This window comes from Myotis daubentonii, chromosome 9, assembly GCF_963259705.1.
Source record: "Myotis daubentonii chromosome 9, mMyoDau2.1, whole genome shotgun sequence".
NCBI classification, from domain to species: Eukaryota; Metazoa; Chordata; class Mammalia; order Chiroptera; family Vespertilionidae; genus Myotis; species Myotis daubentonii.
The window spans coordinates 67,966,075-67,979,266 of NC_081848.1; the positions used below are offsets into that span (position 1 = coordinate 67,966,075).

The 13,192-nt window shown below is 45.1% G+C and overlaps 1 pseudogene; it reads left to right on the forward strand.

The window, feature by feature from the left end:
• The first annotated feature begins 1,508 nt into the window (after nucleotides 1–1,508).
• LOC132242293 (olfactory receptor 10AG1-like) lies at nucleotides 1,509–2,453 on the forward strand (annotated as a pseudogene).
• The last annotated feature ends 10,739 nt before the right edge of the window (nucleotides 2,454–13,192 follow it).

Consider the following 13,192-nt stretch of genomic DNA (forward strand, 5'->3'; position numbering starts at 1 on the left):
GGTTCAGTCCAGGACCCTCTGCCATGCTCTCTTGCCAGGCTCCGCCTCCAGGCTCCGAGGCCAGTCCCTGTCCAGGATCCTCCGGCATGCTCTCGCCAGCGAAGTTCTTCTGTCTCTAGGCTCCGTGTACGTTCTGTCTTCTTGATTCAGTTCTAAGTTCTGAGTCCCTGTTCGGGCGCCAGATGCTGGGGTCCAGCCCCAGCGGGTCCAGGGGTTCCCCAAAGGTGTGGACGGAGTCGGCGAAGAAGGAAGGACACGGAGGCAGAGTTCAGTTGATCAGCAGCCTAGCCAGGATCTCTAGCCAGGATCTCCAGCCAAGTTCTGGTCTGGATCTCCAGAGAGGTTCTGCTTCGGATCTCCAGCGAGGTTCTGTAGCCATGTTCCCTCGCTAGGTTCTCCAGCCAGGTTCTGTCCAGGCTCTCCAGTCAGGTTCAGTGTCCAGGTTCCAGTCAGGTTCTCCTGCCAATCTCTGTAGTCAGGTTCAGTCCAGGATCCCTTGCCATGTTCTCCCGCTAGGCTCTGTCTCTAGGCTCCGAGGCCAGTCCCTCTCCAGGATCCTCAGGCATGCTCTCTCCAGCGAAGTTCTTCTGTCTCTAGTTCTGTGTTCTAAATTCTGTCTGTTGTTGTCTTGTTGCATCTGTATTTATACTAGTTGATTCTAATCCTGTCAATTTCTATTACAAAGGTTAGGGCGTTTCTTATCTCCATTCCAGGGAGAAAAGATTATGTAGTTTAAGCATGATTGTTTGTAGTTAAAGGGATTAATTACCCGCCTGGCACTTAGTTGAGGGGTTTTATTCCCTCCCTAACTTCAGGGGAAAATCCCTACCTGGGGATTCAACCTTTCTTGGAGAGGTGACCTTGGTTAAAACACAGCGCCAAGAAGGTGAGCAAGCATATTAAGAACCGTATGCCATATATGCCAGGTCCCTTGAAACAGCAAGGATGGACCGGCTCCCGGCACTAAATACTAATTTGTTTTATACCACCATGTATAATAAAATATCCTCTCTTCTTTTGTAAACTACCTAATAATATGAACTGTACAATAAAGACATGTATGTTCAAGATAATCGAGTGATGGAAGAGAAATGAAAGGTAGCCACAGGCAGTTGAAAATGTATACAGAAGACAATTTTTGACATAGAGCTGGATTATCAAGAACTGTAATTCATTAAAAGTTAGATCATATGGCAAAGCTGTGGGTCTATCTTCAACAACTCCCAATTTTGCCAGTCTTTATGCTGGGCAGGACATAGTTTGGTTTATTTGGGGTTCTATTCAGAAAATACAAACAATGATCTTAAAGAAAATTTCAAGGAATTTTACAGTGAAAACCTATAGTATCTACACTGAGAGAGTGGGGAATATATCAATAGTAATATTCTTAAATTAGCAATAATTGCAGTGATCATGAAAACCAATCTCAACATCCACTAACAATTTAAAGAACAGGCACTGATCCACGAAGATAAAAATAAAAGCACACAGTAAATTTCCTCTTCCCACAGATGAAACACCAAGAAAAAACACCAGAAGAAAATATAACTAAATTGATGGAATTTGTTCTCTTGGACTTTGCTGATGTTCCTCATCTCCAGTGGTTTCTATTTGGATTATTCTTAATCATCTATATCATTATCTGGATGGGAAACAGCACCATATTTCTCATTACAAAACTGGACCCTGCTCTCCAGACCCCCATGTATTTTTTCCTTGGCAATTTTTCCTTTTTGGAAATCTGCTATGTATAAGTTACACTCCCTAGAATGCTCACGCATCTTTGGACCCAACGAAGAACAATATCTTTAGTTGCTTGTGCTACACAAATGTGCTGGGTTCTTATGCTGGGAGCCACCGAGTGTTTCCTTTTGGCCGTGATGGCCTACGACCGCTACGTGGCCATTTGTAACCCTCTGCACTACCCTCTAGTGATGAGCCACAAAGTCTGTGTCCAGCTGGTGGCGGGCTCCTGGGTCAGTGGAGTGCCAGTCCAAATAGGGCAGACCGTCCAGATTTTCTCTCTGCCTTTCTGTGATTCTAACCTCATCAACCACTTTTTCTGTGACATCCCACCAATACTCAAGTTGGCCTGCGGGAACACCTTTATAAATGAAATGATGGTCTACATAGTGGCAGTGTTGTTTGTCATGGTTCCATTTCTGTTCATACTATTCTCCTATGGCAAAATCATCTCTACAGTTTTTAAATTGCCATCGGCCACGAGTCGGGGCAAAGCCTTCTCCACGTGCTCATCTCACCTTATAGTGGTGACACTATTCTTCGGATCCGGTATCATCACATATTTAAGACCCATGACCCAAGACTCAGCAGGAACTGACAAAGTGCTGTCTCTTTTCTACACTATCGTGACTCCCTTATTTAACCCCATGATATACAGTCTAAGGAACAAGGATGTCATAATGGCACTGAGAAAACTGCTAGGTAAGTAATTCCCTACATTAAAAAAAAATTAGTCCATTTACAGGAATTGATATCTTAGAGATTTTTATTACAATTTAAACAGCTATTTTAAACTCAATTTATTTATTTCCAAATTGGAAGTTGCTTATAATGTTGAGATACTTTTCTGTCTTCAGTTCTGTAGTTATATATGTGTCTACAAATAGCAAATCACTGTTTTGGGAGTTGTGTAATTTTACTGTGAAACGTTCATTCTCAATAAGAACTTCTGACAAGGATCAATGTAACCGACTCTAGTGTAATATAGTATCTCTTGTATCATATATTGGAAACCGTATCACTCATTTTCAGAGTTGTCACAGCCATTTTTAAAACATGGTTGGTAATAGAACATTAAATAAAATTTTATATATAGTTAGGCCAAGCAATGACTCTACAGAGAAATTATTTGTTAGATATATAAGCACCTTTCTTTAGGAATGTAGTTTTATAATGATGTTTGTATAAAGATGCTAGTGAATGTTAGGCTATGTATATAACAAATATTGTCATATAATAAGATAAAACAACTATTGTTATTAAAATTTTTGCATATAAAAATAAAAGCTCAGAAGTAGTCATGGGAATGTTATTATTTTTAAATATACTTTCCTAGAGATTATAGTTGGAATAGGAAAACTAGGGAGAAGAAAATAAATGTTTATATAAGTATTTCCTATAAAAACACAGGTATCAAACACATACTTTATATGCCACATATACACACACATTAAAAATGATCAATAAAAATATAATCATTAATGTTAACTATGGAAATCTCAGAGTAAATCATTCCATCATTTTTCTTTTGTTTTACTGCAATTTTGCAGTGTATTACAATAAACCTGTGATATTTATGTAACCATACAAAGCAAACAATAAATTTATATTCATAGTGAATAAGGAAAATCCTAATGGTTAGTTGTGAGTGCTATTTCTCTATTTATATTATTTTCAAACTTCCATGCTTACCTAACGAATCCTTCATATAGGCAGGCAACAGATCTTGCGGTACCAGAACCTGAGACACAGAACCAAGAACTGAGACATTCAAAGTTACAAATACTGTGGTGAAGCTTAAGGGGGGTGGGCTGGAGGCATTCAATGGGGGGAAGGGGGGAACATATGTAATACTTTCAACAATAAAGAATTATCAGCAAAAAACATACACTTTTTAAAAAACTTTAACAACAAAAATGTGGTGAAGCTTGCAATGTTTTTAAAGCTTTTGTCCCATTTTAAAAAATATCAATTTTGTTCACATTTATATGGGCCTGACTCATTCCATGTAGGTGGGCAAGAGTAGTATTACTTTCTCCCTGGAAGAAAACAGTCAGATGATGAAACCCTGATAATAAATCTAAGAAAGAAAATTGACCCTGGCTAGGAGCAAAGCAAGTAATTAATGAGTCACAAAGAATTTCAGAGAATACAACTCTTAGTAACTATATAAATCTAAGAATAAAAGAATAGTATAATAACAACAAAAAATTCCAAGAAAATTTACAAGCAGAAATTGGGTAACCCTAAAGCTATGATAAGTGAAAAGAGGTGAGACAGAAATTGAGACATCCTTTCATTTGTCATTGTCCTTCCTGCCTAATACAGATTTTTTAAAAAATGTTTGAGAGAGAAGAAATAACTGGCAAAAGAGAAAAATATTAAAAATATTAATATCTTGAATGGATGTGAATGAATACATTTATTTTTATAGAGAAGGGCAAATAAGAGCTATGGTTCTTGGAGAAATGTTATTTTTTTGCTAAATAAAGTTTCATACAGTAAAATTCAGTGGAGAATTTCAAAAATGATTTTGTCACTAAATTAGACAACTAACAAACACATCTAAATACTCACTACATTCAGTGGTAATAATGTGGCAGAAATGCATATGTGTCACTAGTTTTTTAAACATAATGAATTTGTACAGCTATATTCTTTTTGACACTCAGTATTATTTAATATTAGTGTCAGGTGAATAGTATACTGGTTAGATATTTATATAATTTACAAAGTCCCCTAGTAAGTCTAGTGCCCTCCTGGCACCATATACAGTTGTTATAATACTAGAGGCCCAGTGCACGAAATTCATGCACTGGTGGGGTCCCTAGGCCTGGCTGGTGATCATGGCCAATCAGTTTCCCTGTTCACACAGCACAACTAGATACTTAGTCAGGAACAATACTTTTTCACTTTAAGAAAGCTCCCACTCCAAGAGAGCAAGAAAAAAATCAGAAGTTTCTGAGCAGGTGTAGCATCTTGAAAAATCAAAAACATGCATAGAGAGACTCTAATACTTCCCCTAAAAGGTCATGCAAGAACCAGGGTTGGCGGTCCTGAGCCCCAGAACTGAGGCTAGAGGCATGCAGGGAAGGTACTCAGAAGTCACACAAGCATTTTGGATAAACTCCTCACTGCTTTCCCCCACCTCCATCTGTGAACTAAGACTGTATGGTTTATATCAGTAATTCTCGAACTTTAATGAGCACGTAAACTGAGGATCTTGTTAAAATGGATTCTGATTCAGTAAGTCTAGGATGGGGCCTAAGATTCTGTGCATGTACAAAACTCATAGATGACGCTGGTGCTGCTGGGTCAGGGACCTCAGTTACAAGTAGTAGGATTTTTATGATATTTTTTTATCATTAAGTTGATTTATGAAGAGATCTGCTTTTACCTGTTATGATGGTAATTTTGGTGTTAATTTGACGGGACTAAGGAATGTCAAGATTATTTATGGGTGGGCCTGTGGAGATTTTTCTAAGACATTTCCATTTTGATTTATAGACTGAGTAAAGAAAACCACCCTCACCACTACAAGGTGGCCATCCAATTCCTTGGAGGCCTGAATAGAACAAAAAGGTGGAAAGGGGGCAAATTTAAATTTTCACTCTCTGCTTAAGTTGGGATATCCATCTGCTGCCCACAGACATCAGCTCTCCTGTTCTCAGGCTTTCAGCCTCAGACAGGGCCACACTGTCATCTCCCGATTCTCAGGCTGTGGGACCCGGAATGAATTACACCACCAGCTTTCCTGGTTCTCCAGCTTGCAGACAACAGCTCAGGAGACTTCTCAGCCTCCATAACCACATGAGCCATTGCTACAATAACTCCCATTTATATATATACTAGAGGCCCGGTGCACTAAAATTTGTGCACTGGCCGGGGGGAGTGTGTCCCTCAGCCCCACTTGTGCCCTCTCACAGTCTGGGACCCCTTGGGAGATAACGACCTGCTGGCTTAGGCCCGCTTCCGGGTGGCAGAGGGCAGGCCTAATCCCTAGGTGCCTGCTCCACAGCCCCTGGTCGGGCTCAGAGCAGGGCCGATTGGGGAGTTGGGGCGCCGCCCCCTGTCACACACAGAGCAGGGTGGATCAGGGGGTTTGGGCACTCCCCCTTGTCACACTAAGGGAAGGGCCGATGAGGAGGTTGCGGCTCCATCCCATCACACACAGAGCAGGGCCCATGGGGGGGTTAGGGCCCCACACCCTGTCACACACACAGCAGGGCCAATCAGGGGGTAAGGGAGCTCCCCCCTATCAGGCACAGAGCAGGGTCAATCAGGGGGTTGGGGCGCCTTCCCCTGTCACGAACAGAGCAAGGCCGATAGGGAGGTTGTGGCCCAGCCCCCTGTCACACACAGAGCCGCAGGGCGATCAGGGGGTTTGGGCACTGCCCTCGTCACACTGCTCCAGGGGCCAGGAGGCATCGCGGCTCCGCTGATCCCGGTGCCCGGCGGCATATTACCCTTTTACTATATAGGATAGAGGCCTGGTGCACGGGTGGGGGCCGGCTGGTTTGCCCTGAAGGGTGTCCCAGATCAGGGTGAGGGTCCTGCTTGGGTGCCTGGCCAGCCTGGATGAGGGGATGATGGCTGTTTGCATCTGGTCACAGCCCCTTCAGGGTTGGGGTCCCCACTGGGGTGCCTGGCCAGCCTGGATGAGGGGATGATGACTGTTTGCAGCTGGTCACACCCCCTTCAGGGTGGGGGTCCCCACTGGGGTGCCTGGCCAGTCTGGGTGAGAGGCTGAGGGCCATTTTCAGGCTGGCGGGTGACTGAAGCTCCCAACCTCTCCATTTTTCTTTTTTCTTTTTATTCTGGGATTTATTTACCTTCTATGGCTGTCACTGGAGCTGAGAGCTGGCTTTAGCCATGAGGCTCGGCTCCAGCTCTGAGACCTCGGCTGCTGAAAGCAGGTATCTGGTTTGTTTGGGTTCTATAATTGAAACACTGTTGCCATCACTGCCGCTCTAAGCTCTGAGGCCGAAGCTGGCTGAAAGCAGTTTTCTGGGGTTTGTTTAGGTTCTATAATTGTAACATTGTTTCTTAGAGTTGCAGCTCAGAGGCCGGCAGCAGCAGGCGGGTAACCTTGGCTTCCTCCATCACTGGACCAAACAAGCCTCCTGTTTGCTTCAGCTGCCTGGCTGCCGGCCTCCATCTTGGTTGGCAGTTAATTTGCATATCGCCCTGATTAGCCAATGGGAAGTGTGTTGGAGGTACAGTTAATTACCATGTTTGTCTATTATTAGATAGGACTAGAGGCCCGGTGCACAAAAATTTGTGCACTCGGGGCGGGGGTGTCCCTCAGCCCGGCCTGTGCCCTCTTGCAGTCTGAGACCCCTCGGGGGATGACCACCTGCTGGCTTAGGCCTTCTCCCTGGGGGATTGCACCTAAGCTGGCAATCAGACATCCCTCTGGCAGCCCAGCAGCCCACGGGGGATGTCTACTTGCCAGCGGGGAGCAGACCTAAGCTGCAGTTGAACATCCTTAGCACTGCTGAGGAGGCAGGAGAGGCTCCCACCACCACTGCTGTACTGGCAGCCATCAGCCTATCGTGCTGATTAGCCAATGGGAAGCATAGCAGAGGTATGGTCAATTACCATGTTTGTCTATTATTAGATTAGACTAAAGGTCCAGTGCAGGAAATTCATGCATGGGCGGGGGGGGGGGGGGGGCACTGTCCCTCAGCCCAGCCTGCACTCTCTCCAATCTGGGCCCCCTCAAGGAATGTCTGACTGCCTGTTTAGGCCCGATCCCACCAGGGAGTTGGACATCCCTCTCACAATCCAGGACTGCTGGCTCCCAACTGCTCACCTGCCTGCCTGCCTGCCTGATTGCCCTTAACCACTCCCCTGCCAGCCTGATCGATGCCTAACTGCTCCTCTGCCAGCCCAAATGCTCCTAAGTGCCCTCCCCTGAAAGCCTGGTCGCCCCCAACTGCCCTCCCCTGCAGGCCTGGTTCCCCCCAACTGTCCTCCCCTGCAGGCCTGGTCACCCCACTATCCTCCCTTGCAGGGCTGGTCCCCCCCAACTGCCCTCCCTTGTAGGCCTGGTCCCTCCCAACTGCCCTTCCCTGCTGGCCATCTTGTGGTGGCCATCTTTGACCACATGGGTGTGGCCATCTTGTGTGTTGGAGTGATGGTCAATTTGCATATTTCTCTTTTATTAGATAGGATACTAGGAGCCCAGTGCATGATTCAAAATTGCATGGCGCCACCCACCCTCGAGTCACTGGTCCAGCCCTGCCTTGCTCCCTGGTTTCTGCAGTAGCCGCGACCACTGCCAATCCAGCTCTGCCTCCCTCTCTGGCCCTTGAAGAAGCCATGACCACTGCTGATCAGGCTCTCCCCGCAGCGGAGGCATGTGGAGGCCTCTGCCATCCCACCCCTGATGCTGCATGCGCAACCTGCTCCTTCCGTTCAACCCGTTATGACATCCTGGTTAATTAGCATATTTCTCTACAGTGGGGCCTTGACTTAAGAGTTTAATTCGTTCCGTGACGGAGCTCGTAACTCAAATTACTCATATGTCAAATCAACAGTGAACGAGTGAGACACGTGATGCTGGGCCAATGTTGTGGCATTCACTGTGACGTTCGCTGAGCCAACTAGCGGTGGGGTGTATGAAGCTGGCTTGTAACTCGAATTTTAGCTCACAACTCAAAGCAAAAAATCAGCCGAGAGATGGCTCGTACCTTGAAAAACTTGTTAGTTGGGACACTCATAAGTCAAGGCCCCACTGTATTTTATATATACTAGAAGCCCGGTGCATGAAAATTCATGCACTGGAGGGGGGTCCCTCAGCATGACCTGCCCCCTCTCACAGTCTGGGAGCCCTCAGGGGCAGGAGGCGACCTGGCAATCAGGGGAAGGCGATGCTCCATCACACCTCTGCTGCTGCCACTGCCAGCAGCACAAGCCCTAGCCGGCCCCAGTTACCTGAGCCTTAGGCAACCCTGGGTGGCTGGGCAGCTGCCATCTGAGGCTTGCCTGTGCCTCAGGCCGGCTCTGGGTGGCTGAGGGAACTGGGGAACTCCAGAGGCAGGCACACAGGAGTGGCTGGGCCCACCTCGGGATGGGCCTGGCCTTCCTGCATGCCTGCAGCCCTGGTTGGAGCTAAGGGGACTGGGCACCACCATCTTGTGGCTGTGAGTGCCGCCGTCTTTGAGGGCATGGTGACCAATTAGCATATTCCCTCCTTATTGGCTGTGGGTGCCGCCATATTTGAGGATGGGGCCGCAATTAGCATATTCCCTCCTTATTCGCTGTGGGCGCCACCATGTTTTGCAATGGCATGAGGGTCAATTAGCATATTCTCTCTTTATTAGATAGGATATATATAGATTAGGAGCCCAGTGCACAAATCTGTGCACCTTGAAAGGAACTGTGGGCTGCAAGGCTGTGATAGGCACAGGAGCAGGTCTTGGCCCATCCTCCATGCCCCTGCCTGGCCCCTCCTGCTGTGGACCCCAGTCCCCTGTCTGCCAGCAGCCCTGCTCCCGCTTCCACCACTCCCACACGCTGATGGCATCATCCCCGCTGGAACCTGCTGACTGCGTGGAGTGATTGGAACCAGTGCCAGCAGTTGTGTATGAGTGGGGCCAGTGCCATCAGCAGGTGCAAGCAGCGGCTGCTGCCACAATTACCCCTCAGGAGCAGGGGGAGGTGGAGAAGCCCTCAGGGATATTCAGGGCTGGCAGCCACCGCTCACACCCACTGACGGTGCCGAGCTATTGGGACCAGTGCTGGCTGTGGGTGCAAGTGGGGCCAACACTGGAAGTGGGTGTGAGTGGCGGTTCTGGTGAGTGGCATTTGCAGATGCGAACATCAGGTGGGACCGCGGCACGTGGAAGCAAAGAATTTTCAGTAACCACCAGAGGCTCGACCAATGACAGCAACCAACGCCCCACCTTGGTCTGGTGCCCCCGCTCACCTGCTCCACCATCCCACAGCACCAATGCCTGCCATGTTCTATATACGCCCCCTGGTGGTCAGGGCACATCATAGCAACTGGTTGTTTGGTTGTTCAGTTGTTCTGCCATTCGGTCTATTTGCATGTTAGCCTTTTATTATATAGGACAGATTATTGACTATATTCCCTATGCTGTACTTTATAAATCAGCAAATTGTACTTTTTAATCCTGGGGTCCAGCCCCAGTGGGTCCAGGGGTTCCCCAAGGTGTGGACGGAGTTGGCGAAGAAGGAAAGACATGGAGGCAGTGTTTAGGTGATCATCATAGCCAGGTTCTTTCTTTTATTGTCATCTAACATCTATATTTACACTATTTGGTCCTCACCTGGGAAAACAACCTTTCTTCTCCTAGCCAGGTTCCTCCCCCTATTGTCCTCTGCATTTATCCTATTTGATCTTAACCCCATCCATTCCATTCCAAAGGCTAGGGCATTTCTCATCTCCATTTCAAGGTTGCTTGAAACATCCCTGCAGGGACTGCCTCAAGCAGCCAGGGTGGATCAGCTTCCAACATTTTACTTCTTTCATGTTTTCTATGCAGCTACTTTCAATGCTTTGTAAATTACAAATATCTTTATTAGCAAGATAATATTTTGTTTCTAATTATTTTGAATTGCACATTTACTTACAGAGCTAAGGTGCCCTTGTAAAATGCCTTTGAGTGAGAACATTTCAGATTGCCAGGGAAGCCCAAGTAGGACAATGAGTCCCCTCTGTTCTCTAGGAGGATATTATTTCTGGGACACTGGGTCACAATAGGGGGAAGTATAGAATAGAGAAAAAAGCGATAGGAGATGCTTGTTGTAGTTATAATATCTCCATATTAACCCATGACTTTTGAAATTTTACCTATGAACTAGGTACTAACTTGAGCATAAACATGGCAGGAGTGCAGTTGAATCAAACTAAAGCCCAAGCAAAGATGGTGTCAATCCCAGAAGTATCAAGACAGCATCTAGCTAGCACATTACTTTCCCATAAGACAACTGAAATGTACCTGAAATCAGAGTTTATCTGCATCTGAGTTCCTATTTTCAGATCTAAGTCTAATATGTAAACTAAAGAGAGCTAAAAAGAAAGGAGAAAGTAGAAAGCTTTAGTGATTCTAACAATGTTCTGTTTTTTGGTCTGAGTCCTGGTTACTGAGAATTTTTTTAACTAGTTGTATACTTACCACTTAAGCATTTTCTATATGTAATGGTGTACCATGACTCACCTAAAGAGGAGCTAAAGTGAAAAAGATTCACAATACTAATAGCAAGTACCTGTTTGAATGTCAAATAACTACAGCTGTCACTCACTGACAGAAGTCAGAATTGATGTTCAGCTTTGGAAAACTAGATGGCAGTTATCTGTTATGACTGTCCCTAAAATTCCATTTTTAGTTTTGTGCCCAATAGAAATGAGAAAGTATGTACACCCAAAGCTTGTACAAAAATGATCAATGTAGCATTATTTAGGATTTGACAAAAAAATATATAGCATGATTGTTCATTGGAATATGACACAGCAAAGAGAAAGAATAAGATAGCATCCCATGCAACAGCCTGGAAGAATCTCATAAACATAATATTGAATAAAAGAATACAGCCATGACAGGTTGAAAACAGAATGATTTTAATTCTGTGTACTTTATAAAAACACACAAAACTGTGTCATATTGGCATTGATTTGTGCTAGGGCCCACAGATCGTCTCTGAAAGGCTTGTGGTTTTCTGGGTTTTGCTCAGGGCTTGGATGTGGGAACATTTTAATTTTCAAAAATTTACTTAAAAAAAAAAATATATATATATATATATATATACCAAAAATATATACCAACCTTTAAAAGGTTTTCTAAAAACAAAGACTAGCTATATATATAAAAGCCCAGCGACCAGAACAGCAGAACGACCAGAATGACCAGAACGACTGGTGACTATGATGCGCACTGCGGCAGCCAACCAGCCTGATCTGGGCCCTGATCGCCCCCCAGCCCCTGGCCAGCTTGGCCCCCAAGTGGCCCCCAACAACCCTGATTGAGGGCAGGGCTGGCTGGCCAGCTGCCCACAGCCCCTCCCCTGCACCGGCCTGGCCCAATGGGCCCCCAGTGGGGCGGGCTGGCCGGACCCCACCCAGGCATAAATTCATGCACTGGGCCTCTAGTTTACTATAATATCATAGACAACTGCAGGATTTCATTATTAATTTCTAAATCTCTAATTGTTTCATATACACATGTTTTCAGAATATTCTTGTAAAATTAATAAAGCATGCAACGTCCATAGAATATTTCATTAAGTGATTAATTTTTATTACCAGAAGGTACTACCTTACTCATATATGAGATGTGTTATCAAACCCACAGTCCCTACTTTTCCTACTTCCTGCAACAGAAAGCCTTGTAAAACCTGGTTGTCCTCGGTAGCATTGTCATGCACTGAACTTATGTGATAATGGTCTATGTCTCAGGGGCAGGCAACCATTATCTGGAAGAAGAAGATTATAAGTAGACAGTCATCTATGCAATATTACCTTTCGGGGCACAGTGATATCAGGAAAACCATGTAGGTACAGGATATTTTTCTCACTTGTTTGTCTCTGAGGCCTTAAATTCTACCTTAAGTCTTCCCCCTCACCCACAGTTAAAGAAAGTCTTTCTATTAGAACACAAACCCATTGGGAAGGAATTGAAATTATCCAATTTTCAGGAATATATTGCTACTACCCAGGCTCCAAATTTAATGGGGACTGGGAGTTAGACTACATGTCCAGAGGGCTTCCATGTTTATAAAGGTAAAGCAGATCCTGCCTAAAGGAAGAGTAGCCTGAGGAAATTGCCATCCCTGGAGAGGGAGCACCTGAGAGCTAAGAAAGTATGGAAGGGAGTCAGAAGGGGACAAAGGATGACCCCGCCTCCTCCAAATATGCTCCAGAGAAGCAGAGACTGGCAGCTAAGCTCTTGGGTCCCACACATACAGCACTTCCTTGCGTTTACCTGGTGGAAATTATTTAGGTGGCTTTTTAAACCACCTAACATCCTTTTTGTAAAGGGCTGTATTTCTTTCTCAGTCACCCAGCCTGTAGGAAATAACAGATGATAAAACCTATAATTATATCCTGCACTCATTCCTGAGAGACGACGTGTTCAACACCCAGTGACGAGACACTGAGATGGTGATATAACCCAGGTCATCGAGGAGATAGTGCTGAGCCCTCCTGCACACAGACCAGATGGGACAGAGAAGCTGGTGTTCTGAGACAGGTGCTGCCATTTCTTGTTGTTTTTCTAATCTATATTTTATATTTATTTTGTTTTTTATCTTTATTGACTGAAATCATGGCATAAAACCTAAAGAGGGTGTAAAATATTACACAGACTTTTACTTTGATTACCTTTATTTTGATGGATTTATTAGTCTATTTTAAAGGCATATTCACAATTGGCAGGGAATACAATGAAATGCAAATATAGATTAAGGAGGTAGCAGGAGTTTT